Genomic DNA, 24,239 nt, shown 5'->3' with positions numbered 1-24,239 from the left:
TTTCAGCTGCTCCTGTAGGGAAAGGTACAGGTGCATCAGAGCCAGCACCACTAGGCTGAGGAACAGCTTCTTCCCACAGGCAGGGAGAATGCTGAACGGCCAAAGGAACTGCTAACACTAACCATCCGAGACACTCATATTTATGAAACAATATTTATTTGTATAGACAAATACTTGTCCTGCATGTGTATTGTTTGTCTGCATGTCTGTGTGTTTTGAACCAAGAATCGAAGAACACTGTTTTGTTGGTTTGTACGTATAATCAGATGAAAATACACTTGATTTGACTTGATTGTACTCAAAGCAGTGAGCAAAAGGCCTTTGCCTATTAGAGGAAGTGGGGCTGTAAGGGTAAGGCAGGGGAATGGTGGTGTTAGAATGAAGGCCATGACCATGATGGAGATGGCTTGTCCTGCCCTTCTACCTAGTTTTTATCTTCTGCATTTTATCACACCAGCATGCTCTTCCAACCACTGTTTTAATTTTCATGTACGTATGTAATCTGACAATAAATCTGAGCTTTGAAGCTGCCAGACTGTTGAGAGGATGAATCCGTGCAGCTTTTGGTTAAGCGAGGAGTAAAGTGTTTGAAAGTGAAGGCCCCAGAGAAATAGTTGATTGAAATCTGGAAAGAACTGCCTGAAGAGGTGGTGGCGGCAGCAGAGACTATCAAAACATTCCAAGCGGTATTTAGATGAGCACTTGGATTGCCAAGTGATGGATTCTGTGCTGGTAAACAAGATTAGTGTCATGGATATGCTCTGAAAATACATTTGATCTTGAACCAATTGACCACCGCTGTGAAGTGACTTGTATCCTGCAAAATGCCTGCCCAATCAATTCATCTGCCATCTTTTGGCTTTCTATCATCAATTCCCCTGACACACTTTTTGCAGGGTCAATGCCCAATTTTGTTTATCTATCTTGTCCTGAAGTTTTACTCCCCTTTTCATCACCTCAACTGTTCCCATTGGGAAGAAGTTCCACATGATCACCACTATCAGAATGTAGAAACCTCTCTTGAATTCTCTATTAGATTTTATTGGTGATTATCTTGTATTGTGTTTAACAGGCCCAGTATTGGTTTCCCTCACATATTTGCTATGTTTGCATATGGCAAAACCACACATTATTTCCTCTGGGAAACCCGGATGAAATGGCAGCAAAATAGTACATTACCCAAGACGATATTTATTTTGCAAGTATATCAACAGTGTTCTGCCTTGCTAACCGGGAGGTGTCTGGCATTTTCTGTGTAAGGTGTTGCTGCAAAGAGATGTTCTTTATTTGTTTACATGTGTACATTGTGTACAGTTCTGTTTTGCATGACCAAAAAGCGGTAATTCTGCCTTGCCCTCAGTTAGAAGAATCTCAGGGTCATATGTGATGTCATGTATGTACTCTGACAATAAATCTGAGATTTTGAAAATAAATCTGATATCAGCTTTTCCCTTGAATCCTGTGCCTCCACTTGCTCTGTTCCTTGGGAAATCACAAGGCATTGTGTCTGTCTCAGGAGAATAAAACTGGATGCAGCCCATACTTCCAACCCTGACATTGTCTATTTACTCTGATGTGCATGCTAATAGAAATGTTCAGCATATAAATTGTCCTCTGGCTGAAGGTGGCTGATATAAGGCTAACAGCAGCAATGATGCTCGAACAGGACCGGACAAGTTGCGTAAATCAATCTGTATGCCCTTCAGAAATTGTCTGCCGTTACGATGTCCTGCTGTAAAGTCCAACTTTATTATTATTGGCCAGTGAATGAAAGTTATGAAATGTGTACACAGTGACAATAAATCTGAAATCTGAATTGAAATGAAAGTGCCAGTTAAAATGCAGATTAGCATTGAGTTTTAATGACAGGTCAAGATCAAGACGTTTGCCTTTTTTCCCCCAAATGAATTGCCTTCTTCTAAGACAGACAGGCCTTAAATTCTCCCCCTCCAAAAAGTTGTTGGGATTTGGGGCTGGGTCGAACAAAGATTTTGCATCTGAGATCTGAGGGGATTGGGGGATTATGGGTCCGAGCTGGATATATTGAGTTGGATCACAGATCACATTGAATGACATTAGGGTTTCATGGTTGAAATGAAATGAAAGTTTATTGTCAGAAACATAAGTACAATGTACAGATGCAGTGAAATTATTAACTTGAAGCCGCACACTTGTATAAGATGCACCAACTCCAGTAACGTAAAGTTATTCCCAGTTGCATTCAGTGTAACAAAGTGATATTTTGGTGGTCCCCGATTAGGTTATAATTAATCTTACACTAGATATAGCTGTTGGAAAAGAAAAACTTGCTTCGACTGAGAGTACTGGACTTCAAGCATCTGTACCTTCTGCCTGTGAGGAGAGGTAGTGACCAAAAAGGTGTTCTCCTTTCCCATATTTACACATTGTTATGGCGAAATTGGTGGGAGTGAGGGCAATGAAGGGACACGGTCCTTGGTTGTATTTTAAAATAAGAAATCACGTGTCTGTAAAAAAACAAAACAAAAACTGCTGGACTTAGAAAATACATTTTGAGATGTGGAGCAGATGCAGGGACTCGGGCGATATTCCTGATGTCATACTGATGAATTGCTCTCCATTGAACTGGCAGATTCTGTTAGCTGTCAACCCTCAGTGACTTTATAGCCTGCAGTTAATCTGGAATTTACAAACTAAATGCATTTGAATACATTTCTTTGGTAGACGAATGTAATCAACAATTTATCGGTAGTTTAGTCAGGCTAAATATACACAGTCTATGGATTTAAAAGATTAGTGCCTCACTGCCACTAAATAATCTTCCATTTGACTTGGTATCTTTAATCACTGCAAAGGAATATTGAAGACCCTAATCTGCTCCATCAAGTTTCAGTTTGGGTGAAGATGGTTCTTCTGTGCATTGCAGGGAATGGAAAGAGGCCATTTGGTCCATTCCTCCTGTACTGATGCTTTGGTAGAGAGATCTACTTTGTCATAATCCTCCTGCTCTTTTGACATAGCTTTGAATTTGTGTATCCATTCATTTCTCCAATGGAAAGACACAACTTTATAACTTCCTGGCTGCTGAGACTTCTGTAGTGTTCATTCAAATATGGGGAACTCAGTTCAGGATCTGTACTGAAAGAAATAAATCTTGAGATGGTGTACTCCCTCAGTCAGGCATCTAGAAGTTTGGGATCTTAAATGACAGCACGTGATCTTTGTACCCTGGGGTAACAGTGCAAACTTCAGAACCAAACAGGACACCAGAAATGAGGAGCGGGAAGAGGCCATTCAGCACCCAATCCTTCCCCTACCGTTCAATATGATCGTGGCAGACCTGCCTGAGATTTCAGTTCCCCATTGTCCTCAATCATTCAGAAATGTATTTCCCATATATTCGTGTGATACAGTCAAATTTGGTTGACCAATTTTTAGGGTAAAATTTTGGGGGTCGACTATTACATGCATGCTTCTACTTTTGACTGTGGTAAGTATCTGTGCTGATTGGGGTGCTGGGAACTTGGATGTGGAGAGAGTGCAGAGAAGGTTTACCAGAATGTTACCTGGGTTTAAGCATCTAGAGTATAGGGAGAGATTGGACAGATTAGGTCTTTATTCTTTGGAGCGTAGAAGGTTGAGAGGGGATTTGATAGAAGTATTTAAGATTATGAAAGGGATAGACAGAGTGGATGTGGATAGACTATTTCCGTTAAGAGGAGGAAAGATTTAAACAAGAGGACGTGAGTTAAGAATTAAGGGGCAGAGGTTTAGAGGTAACATGAGGGGGAACTTCTTTACTCAGAGAGTGGTAGCCGTGTGGAATGATCTTCCAGGAGAAATAGTGGCGGCGGAGTCAATTGTATTATTTAAGAAAAGGTTGGACAGGTATATAGATGAGAAAAAGATGGAGGGTTATGGGCATTGTGCAGGGAGGTGGGACTAGAAAGGGGTGTTTGGTTCAGTGCGGACTAGAAGGGCCTAATGGCCTGTTTCCATGCTGTAATTGTTATGTTATGTTATGGGTCGGCGGCAGGGATCAGATGGTAAGTCCACATTCGAAACATTGGGATCTTGGATGGGTGGGAAAACCGCCGGGACTGGGGTAGTCCAAGTTCAGGCTGTTGGGAGCTCGGATGGGTGGGCAAGCAGCCGGAACTGGGTGGTAAGTCAGAGTTCAGGGTGTCGGAAGCTCAGGGAAGATTCCGAAGAATAGCAGAACCAGCTCAAAGGCCCAGGTAGATTCCTTCAGCTCCTAATTTAATCTGACAATCATTTGTAATCTCGCATGGAATTATGAGAACCCATGATGACCAATCCATGAGGGCTTGTGGCTGGGACGATTCACTGGGAAGTTCCTGCTGGGAATGGCCAATCTCTGCCATTCATTGGGATCATCCCCGATCTTCCCCATGAGCTCCAGTTTCTTGCACTATTCCCTCATGGCTTGGCTGTAAGGGGCGCTGGACAATTTCTGCTGATGGCAAATCTTTGTCTGCCTTTCGACAAACTAAATGCAATTTCATGTATCTTTATGTTTGCTAAATAAAGTAAACTATTTGACCTGCTGAGTTTCTCCAGCATTGTGCTTTTACTTCAACTACAGTGCCTGTACTTTCATGTTTTACTTTGTGTAATATTACATCTGTTTTATTACATGACAATGAAATAAAATAAAATAATCTTAGATTCCCTTAATGTCTCGAAGTCTATCAATCTCTGTTTTGAATGAAATGAATGAACCGTAACAACTCTGGGAAATGGAATACCAAATATTCACCATCCTCCAAATGACCAACCCTATATATCCTGAGTTCTGGTTCTGGACTTCTCAGCCAGGGCAAACACACCTATAAGAATGTTGCAAGTTTCAATGAAGCATCTGAAGAACACAGAATCAATCCATTCAATTTTTCTCCATCCAGCAGAACTACCATCCCAGGAACCAGCCCCAGTGAAACTTTGTTGTACTCGATCTATTGCAAGCATCTCCTTTTCTAACGTATGGACACCAAAACTGTGCACAATATTCCCAGTGCATTTTCTACCAAGGCCCTAAAGATTGCTGTCAGACTCTAATTCTGTTCCAGCCCTATGTTCCTCAAGCATCCACCCCAGGTGCAGCAACCTACTTCCCCTGTGTTGAAAGTTCTGCAAAGATACTGCTTGGAAACTGCCAATTAAGGCAAGAATGTAGAATGTAACTTCAGCAGATGGAACACTGGACAGCACACTCGCTTTCTGAATGAGAAAGTCCTTGTTCAAATCTCCATATGAACACTGTGCAAAGGCCAAAGCAAGTATTGCAATGCTGGCAGTGAATGCTAAGTGGGAGAAGTTTAACTGCATAATTTAGTGAAGAAATAATGTATTAGATGCATAGCAAGTAGAAAAGGGGGCCAAGAACACAGCCCTTTGGTGCTCCAACTGTATGTGACTCAGCCTAATAACCTGAATACGCCTGGGATTGTCAGATCTCAGAATCTGACCAGACTCAGGCCTGGTCAGTACTTGGTGGGGAAACCGCCTAGGAAGCCCAGGTGCCATAGGTTTCTGTGAGGGGCACTGGACAAAATAGGAACTCTCCGTCTGCCCTACAGTAGACGAAAGTTAAAGATTACCATGTATGTTATTATTCTAAATGTATTATCACATGACAAAAATGGAACCTTTACCTTTTTATCTTGCTCTCCAACTCTTTGAAGATTATTATCAGATTGTACTATGTTTTAATTCTTATGGAGTTCATTGTAGATATGTATCGTCAGTAGGTCAGTGAGAACAGAGTCTATTGTTCAAAGGGGATTTGAAAAGTATTTAAAGGAGAAAAAACACAGAAAGGTGGAGGCAGGAGATGCTGGATTTTTCACTGAAGGAACCAGTGCAATCTCGGCAAGGTGAGATCCATCCTGTATGAGGTTTTGTAAATATTCTACAACTTGTGTAAACCCATATCGGATGGCATGGTTAGCGTAGCAGTAAGCACAACTCGGATACAGCGCCTGTGATTGGGACCAGGGTTTGAATCCCTCGCTGTGTGTAAGGAATTTGTATGTTTCCCCTGTGTCTGCATGGGTTTTGCTGGGAGGCTCTGGTTTCCTCCCACCGTTCAGGGGTTGTAGGTCAATTAGGTGTAATTGGGTGGAGTGGGCCAAAAGGGCAAAATATTTAAAAAATTAAAAATTCAATAATTTTCAGGGTTTTTTTTTCCAAATGATTCATCCCAAATGAATTGGTGGTGTTTATTGGCGACTTCTTAATGGAAACTCTGACTAGGTTAGCCAGAGGCATTTACTAAAAGGGTGAGGGATGGAGATAACTTGATCTTCAGGCTCCTGCACCTTTTTCCTGCTGGGAGCAGAGTTAAGAGGGTGCCGCCTGGTTACTGGGGGTCCTTGAGGATGGAGGCTGCTTTCTTAAGATACCACCTCTTAAGGAGTAGACTGGTGCCCTTGATTTCGCTGGCGAAGTTAACAATCCTCTGGAGTTTTGTCTTGTCCTGACCATTAGCACCTCCATACCAGAGCATGTTGCCACCAGTCAGAATGCTCTCCATGGTACACCTGCGGAAGTTTTCCAAAAATCTCAAACTCCTCATAAAGTATATCTGCTGGCAAGTTTTTTTCATGATTGTGTTGACAAGTCAGTTGTGTGGACATTTACCTGGTCTCCCAATCAAGGTAGGCAGGTGAAAGTCAGATGTCAGGAATGGGAGCTCATGGGGGAATAGCACAAATTGCAATTGACTCCAAACTCAACATGGCTCCTGCTTTCACACACTATTTTTTACCATGGTAACTGGCTCACAGATGTATCAGAATCAGGATTTATTGTCATGAACAAGTCATGGAATTTGGTGTTTTGTGGAGCATCATAGTGTAAACTTTCATATTATAACCAATTTATGACATTACTATAACAAAATAAAAATAATCGTGCACGAAAAGTAAGGCAGTGTCTTTGGTTTATTGAATACTCAGGAATCTGATGGCAGAGGGGAAGAAGCTGTTCTTGTACTGCTGAGTTCTCGTCTTTTGGCTCCTGCACCTTTTTCTCAATGGTAGCAGAGTGAAGAGGGCATGGCCTGGGTAGTGGGGGTCCTTGAGGATAGAGGCTGCTTTTTTCTTTAAGTCATCACCTCATGTAGATGTCCTCAATGGAGTGAGGACATCCACATGCAGCAGTAATGAGAAACAAAGTTATTGGGTGGATTGGTCTGGTTCAGTGTTTGACTTGTTAATTTGAATTTACATTCCAACTCCTACCAAACAGGTTGTCCTCTCATTTGGCACTCATGGTTGTAGCTTCATTAATCCTGATTTCTTCACAGCCATTGTGTACTTGTTTTCTGACACAGCTGTTCGTCGATTGAAAATCACCACCTAAAATTTAAAAAAATCAATAAAGAGAAAGTTTGAATTTGTATTGTGTCATTTCTCACTGGATTTATTTTTTGAACCCATTGTTGGCACTCAGCCAACAGACAGGCAATCTAAGCACAGCAAGATCTCAGTGCCGTGAAGTGAGTTGAGTGAATACAAAATAAAAAGTTTTGAAAACACACAGCAGGGCTTGCAGTACTTGCAGAGAGAAACCAGATCGAAGGAAACATTCTATATTATTCTATATTATTCTCCTGCAATGGGGTTGAACCCTGACTGCCATCTGAAGGTAAAACTTGTTTGAAATTTCAAGTTTGAAATTAGAGTTAAGATTCATAATTTGATGACACAGCAGTCATTAAAGACAGTTGTTTTATGGTTCAGTCATGTAACAGTCTGGTGTCAAAATCTCCCTTCACTCATCAGTGCAGTTCCTGAACAATGTTCCTGGTGCAGACTGAGCACCAAGCCCTGTGATCACTCTCTACTCACCAGCCACAGTGGCCAACTGGTCAAGTCACATCTCAGCTTTAATTTCTTGACTGTGCTTTCAGATCCCTCTTTGGCTGTTTAATCTAAATCGAGATTATGGGCCCAACGCAGGGATATGGGTCAAGCTTGGTTGGCAAGGACAAGTTGGGGCAAACCCTACAGCTTTGTTAGACCTTCCAACATATCTGACTACTTCCAGCTCTAGGTTGAATGAAGAATATACAGTAAAATCCCCATTATCTAGCATTCAATCAACTGGAAATGCAAAGAACCAGAAATAAGTGAATACTTTTAAAATAAGAATTAAATTTAAAACAAAAGTTTAAAATTGTAAAAGTAAAAGTAAAAATTCTCCAAAGCAACCCACAACCCCTTGGGAGCAAACATTCAGCCAGTGGAGCACCTCGGTCATGTCCTGCCTGTTTGAATAAACTTTCAATAAAGTTGCGTTTGAATAATCACCGATGCCACTCACCGGTCGGGTGACTCTCCCAAAGTACGTCCCTATCCCTACCTTGTAAGAGTCTTTATCTTTATTAGTATTAAATATATTAGTAAGGCTTTATCTGTAAACTTGGTGGGGGGGGGGGGGGGTGGTGTTAATTATGATGGTTGCACAGTTAGTGTAGTGACTAGGGCAGCGCCAACGACTGAGGTTCAAATTTAAAATTTCAATTTTGAGGTTTGGGAATTACCTGATTAACGTGAACTTTACTTAATTAAAGACAATACTGTTTTTTTTTCAAATTGCATCACATTTTGCACTGTCTTTTGTGTTTTAAATGTATTCTTGATGCAGTTGTATTAGTTGGTCATTGTAAGAGAACATTTCAGTCAACCGGAAAATTCGCACATCCGGCATCTGATGTGGCAGGTGCCGGATACTGGGGATTTTACTCTTGTCTCATTGGCCTTCAGATGCTGAAAATTGTCAAGGACTTTACTCTTCTCTTGAACCCTTCTTCGTTGGTGAATTATTTGTTCTTCTGCCTGATGCCATCTGAGGTGATCAGCAACAATTTTGGAAACACCTTTGTGAAGATCTTTGGAATGCTTTGCTTTTGCACTTCACTACGTTAATACAATATATGGTTGGCATTGTATTCTACTTTGAGCTTTGCAGACTTGCCCACTGTTGCTCTTTTCATCTTTATTTTTGTCATGTAATAGTGAAGAACATCTTTCTTTTCTTTCTTCTTTGGCTTGGCTTCGCGGACGAAGATTTATGGAGGGGGTAAAAAGTCCACGTCAGCTGCAGGCTCGTTTGTGGCTGACCAGTCCGATGCGGGACAGGCAGACACGATTGCAGCGGTTGCAAGGGAAAATTGGTTGGTTGGGGTTGGGTGTTGGGTTTTTCCTCCTTTGCCTTTTGTCAGTGAGGTAGGCTCTGCGGTCTTCTTCAAAGGAGGCTGCTGCCCGCCAAACTGTGAGGCGCCAAGATGCACGGTTTGAGGCGTTATCAGCCCACTGGCGGTGGTCAATGTGGCAGGCACCAAGAGATTTCTTTAGGCAGTCCTTGTACCTTTTCTTTGGTGCACCTCTGTCACGGTGGCCAGTGGAGAGCTCGCCATATAATACGATCTTGGGAAGGCGATGGTCCTCCATTCTGGAGACGTGACCCATCCAGCGCAGCTGGATCTTCAGCAGCGTGGACTCGATGCTGTCGACCTCTGCCATCTCGAGTACCTCGACGTTAGGGGTGTGAGCGCTCCAATGGATGTTGAGGATGGAGCGGAGACAACGCTGGTGGAAGCGTTCTAGGAGTGAAGAACATCTAATATTTCATGAAATTCTAGAAGCGTTCTAGGAGTGAAGAACATCTAATATTTCATGAAATTGCCTTCTGCCTAAAAGGCAGACAAAGGATTGGCATTAGTGTTGCCTGGCGTCCTTACAGTAAGAAAGAGAAACAAAAGTCAGTCCTTTCAAGTCGCTGAGTGTCTGTGGATTCACCTCCAGCGCTTCTGCAGCCTCACAGACTCCTGTTCGATCCATCGGCAAACCGAGATCCAGGTCCGAACCTTCAGCATGATCAGGAAGCCTACAGCATCAAGGACTCTTTCGGAAGCCCTCATTGGTCTCAGCACCCTCTCAAATTCCAGCTCCGATACCTGGCTCCCAGGAGCCAGTCTCCAGTAGCCCACAGTGTTGGTTCCCTGCGCTGGTGCACTTCTCCGAGATTGCAACCCTACCTCCTTAGATACTCTTTGGTTCTTGACCACGCTTTCACTGACACCAGTCTATCCACTTCAACACCTTTCATGATTTTGATGCCTCCATTAATTAACTCTCCCCTTTGCTTGCTCTCAACAGGAATTAGCCCAAATTTTATTCGTAATTGAAGCCCAGATTTCCGATCATCACTGGAGTAACTCCTGTTTGTCGGCAGAACCGAAGGTAATCTTGCAGCCGTGGCTTTACTGGTGATTTATAAACTTCAATTCTTTGATTAAGTCTTAATAATTCAGAACACCTTGTACTTGTGCTGTAAGCTAATTGTACTAATAGGATTATTGTTGATTTGATTTGAATGATCTGCAGTGGAATATAGGCCTATGTTCCAATTATCTCGACTAATTAATTAGTTTACTTGTTAATTTTGTGCACTGAAGGAGGGACACTCAATTTTATGGGCCACATCATGAAATAGCACAGAATATTATGGCAATCACAAAAAGATGAAGTACTACAGGGCTTAATAAATCACAAAGCATTTGCTAAGCATGTTAGGGACTGATCTTGTTTTCATTTGCCTCTCTAAACAAGAAATTGTCTTGGGATTTGTTTGCATGATGTGCTATTAAAATGCAAATCACAGCATGTAACTGCCTGTCTATTTGTAATGCCGCAGAGAAATGGTTCTGGGAATAAATAAATTAATCTGGAGAGAGGTGTGCATCTATTAGAGCAAGAATACATCACCAGAGGAACGAGATGTACATTGGCCGGATACTACAGGATGCATCGGAGGCACCCAAAAATATCACAGGAGTGGTTGCAAAAATAAAACACGAGTGTCTGCAGACACTGTGGTGGAAGTAAAAGCACAACACTGGAGAAACTCAGCTGGTCAGTGTGCAGAGAAAAGATTATCAGAATCAGAATTCATTGTCTTGAACAAGTCACAAAGTTTCTTGTTCTGCGCAGCCTCACAGTGCAAATATTTCAATAAATAAAAATATTGCAAGTGTAAAACAAAGTCAGGCAGTGTCTGGTTCATTGATCATTCAGGAATCTGATGGCAGAGGGGAAGGAGCTCTCCTTGTGTGCTCGTCTTCAGGCTCCTGTACATTTTTCCCGATGGTAGCAGAGTGAAGGGGGCATGGCCTGGGTGATGGGAGTCCTTGAGGATAGAGGCTGCTTTCTTAAGACACCACCTCTTGTAGATGTGCTCAGTGGAGTGAAGTCTGGTGCCTGTGATGTTGCAGCTGAGTTAACAACCCTCTGGAGTTTTTTCTTTTCCTGAGCATTAGCACCTCTATACCAGACAGTGATGCAAACAGTCAGAATGCTCTCCACAGTACATCTTTAGAAGTTTTCGAGAGTCTTTGATGACCTACCAAATCTCCTCAAGCACCTCACAAAGTAAAGCCGCTGGCGAGCTTTCTTCAAGATGGCATTGATATGGAGGCTCCAGGACAGATCCTCGCAGTAGTAGCATTTCCAAAGGAGTGTCAGCCATTTCAGTAACTCATGGTGAAAGTACAAGTGTGTCGGGTGAAGCAGCCACAGGGATTGACCGAGCACCTGGAAAAGGACGGCGCCACAGCGGTGGGCGAAACCGATGGGAGGGGCAGTTGGTCATCGACCGGCCAGTGCGAGGGCATGTCGCCCATCAAGGGCCGGGGTCAGGTGGCAAAGGTTCACCGTGGAGCTGAAAAGGGCACGAGAGAGTGAACAGACCTGAAAGGCGTGCGGCAGTGCAATGCACACACAGACGTGGAAGGGACAGGGTGCACACGCAGAGGGAGGAGGGCCACCCAAGTGGACAACAGCTCTGCTTGGCACTGAAGGTGAACACGAAAGGGTGAGGTCTGGGTGGATGGACGTGGAAGGGGGCAAGTGTAAGGGTAGCCAAGCGCAGGGGAACTGGAACAAGGAGAGTGCTGCAACCATGGATACCAGGTGAGGTGCAAGAGAGCAAGGTAGGGTCACGATCCCGGCAACAGGAGATGTAACATAAATCAGGGTGCTGCAGGCGGTGGGCACAGAGTCATTATACAAAATGAGCGAGCCTTTCACCCACCAGATATATTTTTGTTTTCATCAGGAACCAAAAGATACATTTTAAAATGTATAAAAGCTACTTTTCTCCTAGATCCATCTGGATGTAGTTTAAAAGACATTTTGAGCAGGTTTGTAAAGATGTAGGCCAATGGGACTGACTCAGGGAAGCAGTTTGTTCAATGTGAGTGAGTTGGTCTGTTTCAATGCAGTACAGATCCAAAACATGGTGTATTTAAGGCAGAGTTTGAAAGGCATGGATAGGGGAGAATCTATGATGAGGGCACAACATCAGGATTGTAGGGTGTCTGCTGAGAACAGAGATGCCTAGGAATTTCTTCATCCAGAAGGTGGTAAATCTGTGGAATTTGTTACCACTGGTGGACGTGGAGGCCAGGTGATTGGGTAGAGATTGATAGGTTCTTGATTATCCAGGGGATCAAAAGTTATGGGGAGAAGGCCGGACAGTGGGGCTGAGTAGGGCAGACTCGATGGACCAAATAGCCTTTTTCTGTTCCAATGTCTTATGTGCGTTTGAGTAGAAAATGAACAGAGATTTTGGAGTTGTGACTGTGAGTCTGAGACCTGATACATAGACTCTGTATCACTTTTCGTAGATGCTCTCTGACCGACAGTGATTTCGCCATTTCCTTAACTGCAGTTCTTCAAAGGTGATCAAATTACTCACGACTTTAATAAGTAATTTCCAAATATTTATGGGTGGAGAAATGTGAGGTTCCATGTGTGATTGGCATGAATTTCAGAAGCTGGATCAACATTGAGGATGGGCTGGGATAAGAGAAGCTGGAGGAGGGGATGAGAGTGCGCAGGGACAGAGGGACGACTGTTTGTGACAAGATGAACAATGATGGCACAAGTGTGTCATCAGTTCAGAATCAAGAGTTATTGTAGTGGACATGTCACACAATTCGTTGTTTTGCAGGAGCATCACAGATTGCAAAAAATTGCTATGAATTACATTTTTTTAAAAATAACTCCATTGGTGCAGAAGATAAAGTGAGGCAGTGTCTTTGGTTCATTGATCATTCAGGAATCTGATGGCAGCGGGGAAGAAGCTGTCCTTGTGCTGCTGGAATGCTCATCTTCAGGCTCCTGCACCTTTTCCCCGATGGATGGTAGCAGAGTGAAGAGGGCCTGGGTGGTGAGTATCCTTAAGGATAGAGGTTGCTTTCTTAAGACACTGCCTCTTGTAGATGTCCTCTGTGGAGTGAAGACTGGTGCCCGTGATGTAACAGGCCAAGTTAACAACCCTCTGGAGACTTTTTCCCATCCTGAGCATTGGCACCTCCCTATCAGACAATGATGCTACCAGACAAAATGCTCTCCACAGTACACCTGGAGACATTTTCATGAGTCTTTGGTGACATGCCAAATCTCCTCATGAAGTATAGCTGCTGGCGAGCTTTCTTCATGATTGCATCGACATGGAGGCTCCAGGATAGGTCTTCAGAGACGTTGACACCCAGGAATTTGAAGATTGCTTCACTCCACGGAGCAGGCTTTTCAAATTATTCACACATGGCAAATGGAGTTTAATCCACACAAATGTGAGATGATCTATTTTGGAAGTACTAATGAGGTGAATACATAAGCCATGAATGGGAGAGTCTTGGGCAATGCAGAGGAGCACATACTGCAGAGTAGAAGATTCTTGAAGGAGGCAAAGCAGAAAGACAACATTAATTGGATGGGATACTGACCTACATTAGTCAGGGCATTGAGTACAGTAATAGAGTGGTTATGCTCCAGCTTTATGAAACCTTGGTTAAACCTTATTTGGAGTACTGTCTGCCATTCTAGTGTTGTGTGGGAAGGGAAACATTTGGTGGGTTCATAGAGCGACAAGGCTGGACACAGGAAGGATCTTTATTAAAACAAACATAAGGGGTGTAGTTTGGATTGTGGAGGGTCATGTTAACTCTCCAGCTAGAACGTAGTCAGAAGTCACCTCCTCTGCCAATCAAGAGTCAGATCTGTCCACCTATGAGGCAATGGTCCAGGCATGACACGTGAATGGCCCTGCATTGACAAACCATATGTGCTGCTGCCTCAAGACCATCACTGAAATCCAGGTTGCCCGCCACGGTTGAGCACCGGAGAGCCGACTGTGATGGGCCGGTTCTTAGATCCCGAGTTGTGGTCGATGCTGGAAACCAGGTTCATTTGATGTACTTGCTAGTTGCAGTTAATTTACAGTTCATTAGTGTGCTGTGCCTGTGGGTGGATGAGAATTGTGTGTTTAACCCTTGCATTCCCAGTCAGGAGTTTAGAATGTTTAGCACCTGATGTGCAGTTATTTGTGTTTAGTCTCTATGAATATGTGTCATTTCCCGTGTGGACATAAAGACCACTGTTTTTCCAGACTTGATATGCTTTGAAGCCGTTGAACCTATTCTGAACACAACAATGGGCTAATGGACTTGTTTCTACACTTTTTGAAGAGGAGGCAAAAGTCACACCTGGACAAACTGAGATGGGAAGGGATGGGGGGCTCAGCAGAATGTGGATGAGGTGGGAATGTGATACATCTTGGAAATGAATGATAATTTTGGATTTATTGTCAGAGTACATAAATGACATCACATACGATCCTGAGTTTTTTTTTCCCCTGTGGGCAAGACAGAATTACCACTTATTGGTAGTGCAAAAAAAACTACACAACATGCACATGTAAACAAATAAAGAAATGGAAACAAACTGTGCAATACAGAGAGGAAAATAATTAATAGTGTGAAAGTAAGAGTCCTTAAATGAGTCCCTGATTGAGTTTGTTGTTGAGGAGTTTGATAGAGGGGGAGCAGCTGTTCCTGAACCTGGTGGTGTGAGTCTTGTGGCACCTACACCTCTTTCCTGATGGCAGCAGCAAGAACAGAGCGTGTGCAGGGTTGAGTGGATCCTTGATGATTGCTGCTGCTCTCCGACAGCAGCGTTCCCTGTAGATATTCTCGATAGTGGAGAGGGCTTTGGCAGTGATATCCTAGGCTGCGTCCACTACCTTTTACAGGGCTTTGCACTCAGGTGTATTGGTGTCCCCACACCAGACCATGAGCAGGTTCATCAGAAATAGACTCCTGTTTTGGTTCTGAAATTCTTGGGGATTTCAGTCTGCCAAGGAACTTAATTTCTACATCTGATTTTGGAGCTCTTGTTCATTTGAAGAACTTGTTTCGTGGGCAGATTCAGAACAAAAGCAGTTATTATGCTTTGCATAGCAAAATGATGGATGAAATTAATTAAATGCAGAGTCTCTTGGTGTGTATTAGTTTATGATTCATTAATTTTTAAAAAAATTACAGTGAGGCACAGGAGTTGCGTAATTAGCAAATTTGGTCTTCGGGAACATAGTTTGAGGGATATCTGAATTATTGAAAGCAAATGGAATGTCCATTACAGTTTTGCTTATGCTTCAACAAAATCTAATGGGTTTACATTTCAACATCACTGGAAATGCAAAGAAAAAAAAATACCGGTAATTTGAGACAATAATAATTTTTTTGTGAGGAGTTTGAGGAGATTCGGAATGTCACCGAAGACTGGAAAACCACTACAGGTGTACAGTGGAGAGCATTCTGTCTGGTTGCATCTCAGTCTGGTACAGAGGTGCCCATCCTCAGGTCAAGAAAAAACTCCAGAGGGTTGTTAACTCGGCCTGCAACATCACGGGCACCAGACTCCACTTCATGGAGGACATCTACAAGAGGCGGTATGTTAAGAAACCAACCTTTACCCTCAAGGACCCCACCCACCCCCCCCACCACCACCCAGGCCATGCCCTCTTCACTCTGCTACCACCGGGGAAAAGGTGCAGGAGCCTGAAGGCAAGCACTGTGGCACAAGGACAGCTTCTTCCCCGCTGTCATCAGAAATTCCCGAATGATCAATGAACCATGGTAAGGGATTGCTTAAGGTGGTATGTGAATGGGAAGAGAAGGTTGAGAACTACTGCTCCATACCCAATTGTTACTGAAATATTTTGCTTGAGAAAAATTGCCAATGGCCCATTTCCTTTGGACTTATGAAACCGTGCACATAATGTCAATTAGGAACAATTAAAACAGTCGTTTTCAAACTTTTTCTTTCCACTCATATACCACCTCAAACAATCCCTTACTAATCACAGAGCACTTATGGGATTGCTTAAGGTGGAATTTGAGTTCGGGCAGTTTGAAAACCACTGTAATAGAACAATACATCACAGAAAACAGACCCCTTGGCCCTTCTAATTTGTGCCAAACTATTATTCTACCTTCTACCGTGTCCTACACTCAGTCCATATCCCTCTTTACCCCTCCTATATATGTACCTACCCAAATTGAGCCCGCATTCATGACTTCAGCTGGCAGCTTTTTCCACACTCCCACCATTCTGTGTGTGAAGAAATTCTGCTGAATGTTCCCCCTAAACCAATGGTTCTCAACCTTTTTTCCCCCACTACAGCATAGGTGCTTTGTGGTTAGTAAGGGATTTCTTAAGGTGGTATGTGAGTGAGGAAAAAAAGGGTTGAGAACCATTTATCTATCCCCATCATAATTTGTATTAAGTCCTAACCTGTTTAACCTCTCCTCGTAACTCACAGGTCCCGGCAACATTGGAGTAAATTTCTCTGCGCTCAGTGGTTACTGTATAATAGCAACCTGCAAAACAAATGGGCTTGTTTGGAGCTGAAACCTTCAGTCACCCTGGTTATTCATAGATTACAGTCTCTGCTGATGTTATGAGTATTAACTGTTATTTTCAGCTCTGTGTGTTACCTTTCATGAAAATTGTGAATGGGAGCTTTTGATCAAAATTTTCATTGATTTTCCTGGGACGTGTTGCCCAGTCACCTCAAGTGTGACAGCAACAATTTTTTCAGGCTCCAAAGACAAAAATCGATAGCAAGGACCTCCAGCCCAGACAAATAACCTTGTAACATTCGTGATCTTGCTGCACTTTACTCTGGGATGGTGACTACTCCTGACTTGCTCACAGGTGTCTCCCACAGTTCAGTGGGAAGGAGCCTGTAGATGCTGTCTGAGAGGTTCAGGCCCAGAATGTCAGCAAGTCTTTTCTACCCACTGATGCTGCTTGGCCTGCTGAGATTCAAACTTCAGTTGGGAGCCTGGCCATTGTCAGTTCCAGCTCTGCTTTGTTCATGTGTACAGAGGTGGTGATCAGGATCAGAATCAGAATTTATTGTCGTGAACGTGTCACGAAATTCGTTGTTTTGCGGCAGCATCTCAGTGCAAACATTGCCATTAACCACATTTCAAAAATAGTGCAAAAAAATTAAAAAGACAAAGGAAGGCCATGCCTGTGGTTCATTGTTCATTTGGAAATTTGTTGGCAGAAGGGATGAAGCTGTCCTTGTGCCACTGAATGCTCGTCTTCAGGCTTCAGGTTGGGGCGTTACGATTGGTGGAGCAGTTGGCATAACTTGCTTGAATTGAATTGAATCCCGTGCTGTCTGTAAGGAGTTTGTATGTTCTTCCTTTGTCTTCATGGGTTTTCCTTGGGGGCTCTGGATCCCTCCCCTGTTCAAAACGTACCAGGGTGTAGGTTAATTGGGTGTAAATTGGATGGCACGGGCTTGTGGGCTGAAATGGTCTGTTACCGCACTGTATGTTTAAATTTAAAATTTAAAAAATTTTAAAATCTTGTACCTTTTTCCTGATGATAGCAGAGTGAAGAGGGCCTGGATGGTGGGGGTCCTTGAGGATAGGGGCTGCTTTCTTAAGACACCGTCTCTTGTAGATGTCCTCGATGGAGTGAAGACTGGCACCTGTGATGTCGCAGGTTGAGTTAACAACTCTCTGGAGTTGCTTCCTGACCTGTGCATTTGGCACCTCTGTACAAGACTGTGATGCAATGAGACAGAATGCTCTCCATAGTACATCTGTTGAAGTTTTCAAGAGTCTTTGGTGACAAAGTAAATCTCCTCAAACACCTCACGCAGTATAGCCCCTATAGAACCTTCTTTGTGATTGCATTGACATGGAGACTCCAGGACAGACCCTCAGAGATGTTGACATCGAGGAATTTGAAGTTCTAGACCCTGTTGAGCATTGGTTTGTGCTCCTTAGTTTTGCTAATGTTGAGTGCAAGGTTGTTGGAGTGACACCACTTAACCAGCTGATCGATCTCCCTTCTGTACGCTTCCTCCATTGCTGTCTGTGATTCTGCCAACAATTGTGGTGTCTTCGGCAAATTTGCAGGTAGGATTTGAATTGTGCTTGGCCACACAGTCATGAATGTAGAGTGAATAGAGCAATGGTGTAGCAAGCAAATGGTCAACTATGAAAGGCAATGCCTTTCATATGAAAGTGGACCTGAGATTACTTGGCAAACAAATGCAAATATGGTTACTTTGTTGTTCCTTTGCATGAGACCTCCATTACAGCAAGGAAGCACTGCCACATGCAGGTAGTCTCACCACAAGGGTCCCTCCCGCATGGCTCACAAGTTTCATATTTATACAGACAAATTTCCAACTTTTCAAAATGGACTTTTGCATACAAGTAAGTTTCTTAGGACTCATTATGTCAGGCCGCGCCCCTCACCCAATGGTTAATAGTCCTTTACTATCTTTGCTAAATATGGAGTTATTGTTGTTCTTCACACTCAGCTTTAGACTTTGAATCAACAACATAAACAATGGAATGTTCTGTCATTCTCTCAAACTCACATTCTCATTCAGGTGAGTCGTGAACCCAAGACCTTGGAAGAACACAAAAATCTGCAGACACCATGGTCGAAGTAAAACAATGCTGGGGAAGCTCAGAAGGTCAAACTGCACACTTTGTGTCGCAAAGATAAAGATATATAATCAACTTTTTGGCCTCGAGCCCTTCATCAAGGTATGACAAAATGTCGGCAGGCGCCCAAACAAAATGATGGTGCTGTGGGGCAGGGGGAGGAGTCCAGGATGTAAGAGGTGGATAAGGGAGGGAGGGCACACCAGCAAACAAGGGAAGGGGGGAATGGTTCTGTGAATGGAGCAGGAAGGGGGTGGACATATGGATAAAAGTAGATAAAGGGGAGGGAGAGTAGGCTAGCAGAAACCAGAGAAATCCATGTTAAACCCAAGACCTTTCTGTTCCTGCAGTGTCCATAAATGATCTCTTAGAATTATTCCAAGAATTTAACTTGGAGATATAGCATGGTAAAAGACCCTTTTGGCCCACGAACCCATGCTGACCAATTAACCCATAACCCCTGTACATTTTGAAGGGTGGGAGGAAACTGGAGCACCCGGAGGACACCTATGCAGACATGGGTAGACGCACAAACTCCTTGCAGATAGCACTGGATTCGAACCCCGGTCACTGGTGCTGCAACCATGCCGCCCCATGCAACTTTACCATGATTCTCCATAATCATTCTTTTCACTTGGAGAAGTTGTTGCGATCGAATCATTTTGCATATACAGGGATCACACTGTGCATAAACTTGAGTTTTGTACAAGATAGTAACTAAATTTAAAAATGAAGTTTATTAGCTGTGAGGTTTTTGGATGACTGTTAGCTGTAAACAATACTACAGAAACACAGGACTTTTTTTAGACCACATACAATGAAAGCCTTCTGGTTATTTATGACCTTGAGGAGGAGCCGATCAACAAAGCAACATTTCCTTTTTTATTAACCTTCAGAATTGCAGCCAGATTAGATTCTAATTGACTAAAGGATGTTCTCTTCCACCTTGGCAGCAGAATAGTATGTTGAATTACCCTGCTATGTGCAATGCTCTGTGTACTCCACAGATTCCATATTATTGTGACTCTGTTGTTTAAAGAAGCCTTACTTTTCATGCTGCTTCAAGTTTTACTTTTCCCCACACTTAAAAGACAAATTCCACTCTCTCTTTACTTCCCAAGCACATACCCAGAGCAAGCCTCAGCGAGGGCATGAGAGTAACCACTGGGACCTCAACTCACTCAGTGGTGGGGGGGGGGGAAATGTTGGGGCCTACCTGCTTACCGTAAATGTCTTCCGTGCACCGCTGCCGTTCCCTCCGACTCCCTCCAACGTAACGGACAAACCCACTTATATTGCGAACTAGAGACTTAAGAAGTTAGTGATGCTAGAGCAGTGGTTCTCAATCTTTTTCTTTCTACTCACACACCACTTTAAGTAATCCTTATGCAATCAGTGCTTTGTGATTAGTAACACTGGTATCTCAATGGCAGAGATGTCTCCGCGACTAATCAGTTGCGGTGACTCGGGAGACCAAAAAATGGCTTGCGCTCTCACCAAGGCGACGCCAGGGCGACATCCGAGACGGCTCTGCGATGTCTCCAGACAAGGTGACAACCAATTCGCCCGGCAGTTGCTGCAACGTCTCCAGACAAGGTGACAACCAATTCGCCCAGCAGTTGCTGCGACGTCTCTAGATAAGGTGACAACCAATTCACCCGGCAGTTGCTGCGACGTCTCCGCGACGTCTCCAGACAAGGTGACAACCAATTCACCCGGCAGTTGCTGCGATGTCTCCGTGACGTCTCCAGACAAAGTGACAACCAATTCGCCTGGCAGTTGCTGCAACGTTTCCAGCAGTTGTGGAGACTAATTTTGTCCGCAACTGGGGAGACGTGCCCTTGACGTCTCCTCGGTCTCCAGCACGTTGCAGCGACATCACGGAGACGTCTCCCCAGTCGCGGACAAAATTAGTCTCCGCGATGTCACCGTAACTGATGGAGATGTCGCGGAGACGTTGCCAAGACCTTCTGGAGACTGGAAAAAGTCTCCAAAAAAATTTTTGAATTTCCTGCGACTCCCTGAAGACCTGGCTAGTCTCCAGGAGACTCGAGTCGCCACCAGGTCGCCACCTTGTCTCCAGGCCAATGAGATAGGCCCTTAAGTGATTGCTTAAGGTAGGAAGGGAAGGTTGAGAATCACTGCTCTATACTCAAATGTTACTGAAATATTTTGCTTGAGAAAAATTGTCATTGGCCCATTTCCTTTAGAGTTATGAAACTAGTCAATTAGGTACGATTAAAACAGTGTTTTTCAAATTTTTACTTTCCACCCATATACCACCTTAAACAATCCTTTACTAATCACAGAGAACAGATGGCATAAGGAATACTTAGAGTGGTATTTGAGTGGAAAGAAAAAGGTCCAGAAGCTACTGAGGCTAGGATTGAGACCAGTCCCCAGAGGGTTAATGACTTGTGGCTAGATTCCACTCCACTTGATGTGCCCTCCAAATTACTGAGATTGTTAAATGTCAAAGATACCAGCAGCATTGATTTGGTTCCCCTGCTGCTCTCAGACCCCATCCATCTTGCCGGGACACATGCTTCACCTCTCCGACTTGGAGAGGGACGTCGAGTGCCCTTGTATTCTCTCTCCACGTTTGCACGTGCATGGCATAAAAGGATACCACGGGCTGAGGAAGTTTGGATGCCACAGTGGGAAGACAGTGAAAAATGGCCCTACAAAAAACAGCAGAAGTGAAGCATGAACTGAGAGAGAGAGAGAGAGGGAGAGAGAGGAAGGCAGCCAGAGAACTGAGCATGCTCCTGATCCATCTTCATCTTCCGCAGCTGCCGGGATAAAGGTATCCTCCAAGCGTCTTCACCTGGGAAATAAATCGAAACACCCTTTTTGTTTGATGAACTGCTTAGTTGTCTTTGACTTATCTGTGAGGATAGTTAATTGTGTGAAATCAACAGTGTTTATCAATGTCCTTGAAGAGGAGTTTGTCTTTTCTGATTTAAAATGAACCCAATAGAAATGTTTTTTCCAGGGTTTGATTGTTTTCTTATCTTCAATCCAGACAGTGGAGCAGCTGCCAGAATCCAAGAGTTGGTCTGAGTTGCTATTTACCTCCACACTAAGCCTTGTCTTGAAATCTTTAATGGGAAATGTTACAAGGATCTACACAAAATATCCACATTGGCCGTTGCTACTGTGGATAGATTTTTGAATTTAAGACACGGATTTCTGAATAGTCGAGGATTAAGGGTGATGGGGAATAGATGGTTAAGTAGTGCTGAGTCCACAGACAGGATCCACGGGAATTGAGCGAGGGTCGCGTCAGATCACGTTTGACGCCAAACTCCATCTCTGACGAGCAGATGGCATCTCCAGAAAACAAGTGCCAGTTTTTAGAGTTTGTCCGTTTTTGGAATTCTGGAATCCTGTACGGGCAAGGTGGGCTGATTCGCCTGTTTCTGTTGTGCTCCAGGGTTCTATAGTTGAGAATAAAACAGAAAGCTAGCTCAGTTCCTCAACTAGTAACAGGAAGGTTTTAACATTTACTTGTACTTGAAAGTAGGTCATTAGCTTGGCATCTGATCAGGAAGCAGCCGCGCTCAGCACTGCAGTGAGATTATTGGAAGAAATTTGGCACTGTCTGGAAGGAGTATGTATGTTCTCCCTCTGTCTGCATGGGCTTCCTCTGGGGACTGCGGTTTCCTCCAACCCTTCAAAATTTACTGGCTTTGTCCGTCAATTGGGTATAATTGGATGGCACGGGTTCGAGAACCGACAGGGCCCGTTACTACGCTGCACGTCTAAATTTTTTAAATTTAAAAAATGGATGGCGAAGTTTCTTTTGGATCCTTACTCCTGCTTCAGCCTTCAATGGACACGGCTAATCTTTTACGTCTGCGCCACTTTCCTGCAAGAACCCCAAATCCTTTGATTCCTTTAACAAATAAAAATCTATCAATGTCTGTCGAGGATATTCAGTGACTGAGCCATCACAACCCTCTGAGATAGAGGTCACCAAAGACTTGGTATGAATACATTTTCAATCTTGAATGTCCAGTCACTTAGATTTAAGATTCAGGATTCCTTTATTGTCATGTAATAAAGAAAGTGCAATATTACACAGAATCTGCTTCAGCCTGCCACAAGGCAGAGAGATTCGCCATCAGCATAAATTGCCTGCTCCTCTTTCAGGCAGAGAAAGAGAAGCAAAGAGAGTTCCCTCAGAGTCACTGAGTGTCTATGGATTCACCTCCACACCCCTCACAGCCACTGAGAGTCAAGTCTAAACCATCAACAGCCCAAGCTCAAGATTCAAAGCTCCAACACGATCAGGAAACCTTCAGTGCCCTCGGCCCTGTCTCGTGTCATGGTTCCAATACCCAGTGCCCCTTCAGCCAGTCTCTAGCAGACCGCCATCTGGCATGAATCCCTTGACTGCAGCATGCACGGGTTCCTCACCCTGAGTCACCAACAGCCCCACCACCTGTGTGTTCTTCAGCCGCAGAATCCCTTACTGGTCCGCCACCAAGGTCACAATCTCATGGGTCATTTCTTCTGCTTCTCCTTCCTGAATGGGGGAGGGGGGGCTGTCCCTGTTTTCCAGTGCCCTGCGCCAGTCCTCTGCTTCTCCACTTGAAGCTGTGTTGCAGACAGCCTGTTATTCAGGTATCAACTGTTGTGCTCTTGAAGAATCAAATCACTGCTCGTTCTTCCACTCTCAAGAGAACAACTGCTTGACTGCAGGAGAAACCTGAACTCACATGGGAGAGAGAGCACTTTGTCTTTCTCTTGTGATTCAATGCTTCTTAGTCAGATGGCAGTGGGTTCAAGTTCCAGATCGGAGGCTTAATCACAATAATCCAGGCTAGCACATTGGTACAGCGCTGAAGGAATGCTGCACTGTTGGAGGTGACATCTTTGAGCTGGATCTCCTCTCTCAAGAGGAAATGAACGGTCTTTAAGGAAACCCTGTACGCATACATGAAGACAGAAGGATGGCTAGAGTGAAGGTTGAGGCGCTAAATGGGGGAACATGTGGCTGGAGGCAGAGAAGTATTCTTAGATGAATACTTTGCTTCAGTGTTCATCAGAGAGAGGGACCTTGGTCAATGTGAGGTTTGTTTCGAACAGGCTTATGTGCTGGAGTAAGTTGACATTAAGAAAGAGGAAGGGCTGGAGCTTTTTAGAAATATTCGGATTGATAAGTCCCCGGGACCAGAAGAGATATACCCCAGGATACTACAAGAAGCGAGGGAAGAGATTGCTTGGGCCTTGGCAATGATCTTTGCATTCTACCTGGCCACAGGGAAGGTACCAGAGGATTGGAGCATAACAAATGTAGCCTCCTTGTTTAAAAAAGGTAATGGGGAGGATTATAGACTGGTGAGTCTTAATGTCAGTGGCAGAAAAACTATTGGAGAGAATTCTGAGGGACAGAACTTAG

At 43.8% G+C, this 24,239-nt stretch overlaps 1 protein-coding gene across 1 annotated transcript in view; it reads left to right on the top strand.

Annotated features, from left to right (window-relative positions):
• LOC138736303 (craniofacial development protein 2-like) overlaps window positions 1-24,239 on the top strand; it is a 332,554-nt gene that overhangs the window by 290,312 nt on the left and 18,003 nt on the right. The window contains exons 4-5 of the transcript XR_011340205.1: window positions 10,167-10,250; window positions 18,775-18,934. The gene's annotated coding sequence lies outside the window, so the exon portion shown is untranslated. The remainder of the gene's footprint in view (window positions 1-10,166; window positions 10,251-18,774; window positions 18,935-24,239) is intronic.

The sequence above is a fragment of the Narcine bancroftii genome, chromosome 6 (genome assembly GCF_036971445.1).
Source record: "Narcine bancroftii isolate sNarBan1 chromosome 6, sNarBan1.hap1, whole genome shotgun sequence".
NCBI classification, from domain to species: domain Eukaryota; kingdom Metazoa; phylum Chordata; class Chondrichthyes; order Torpediniformes; family Narcinidae; genus Narcine; species Narcine bancroftii.
This window is presented reverse-complemented; position numbering and strand designations above follow the sequence as displayed.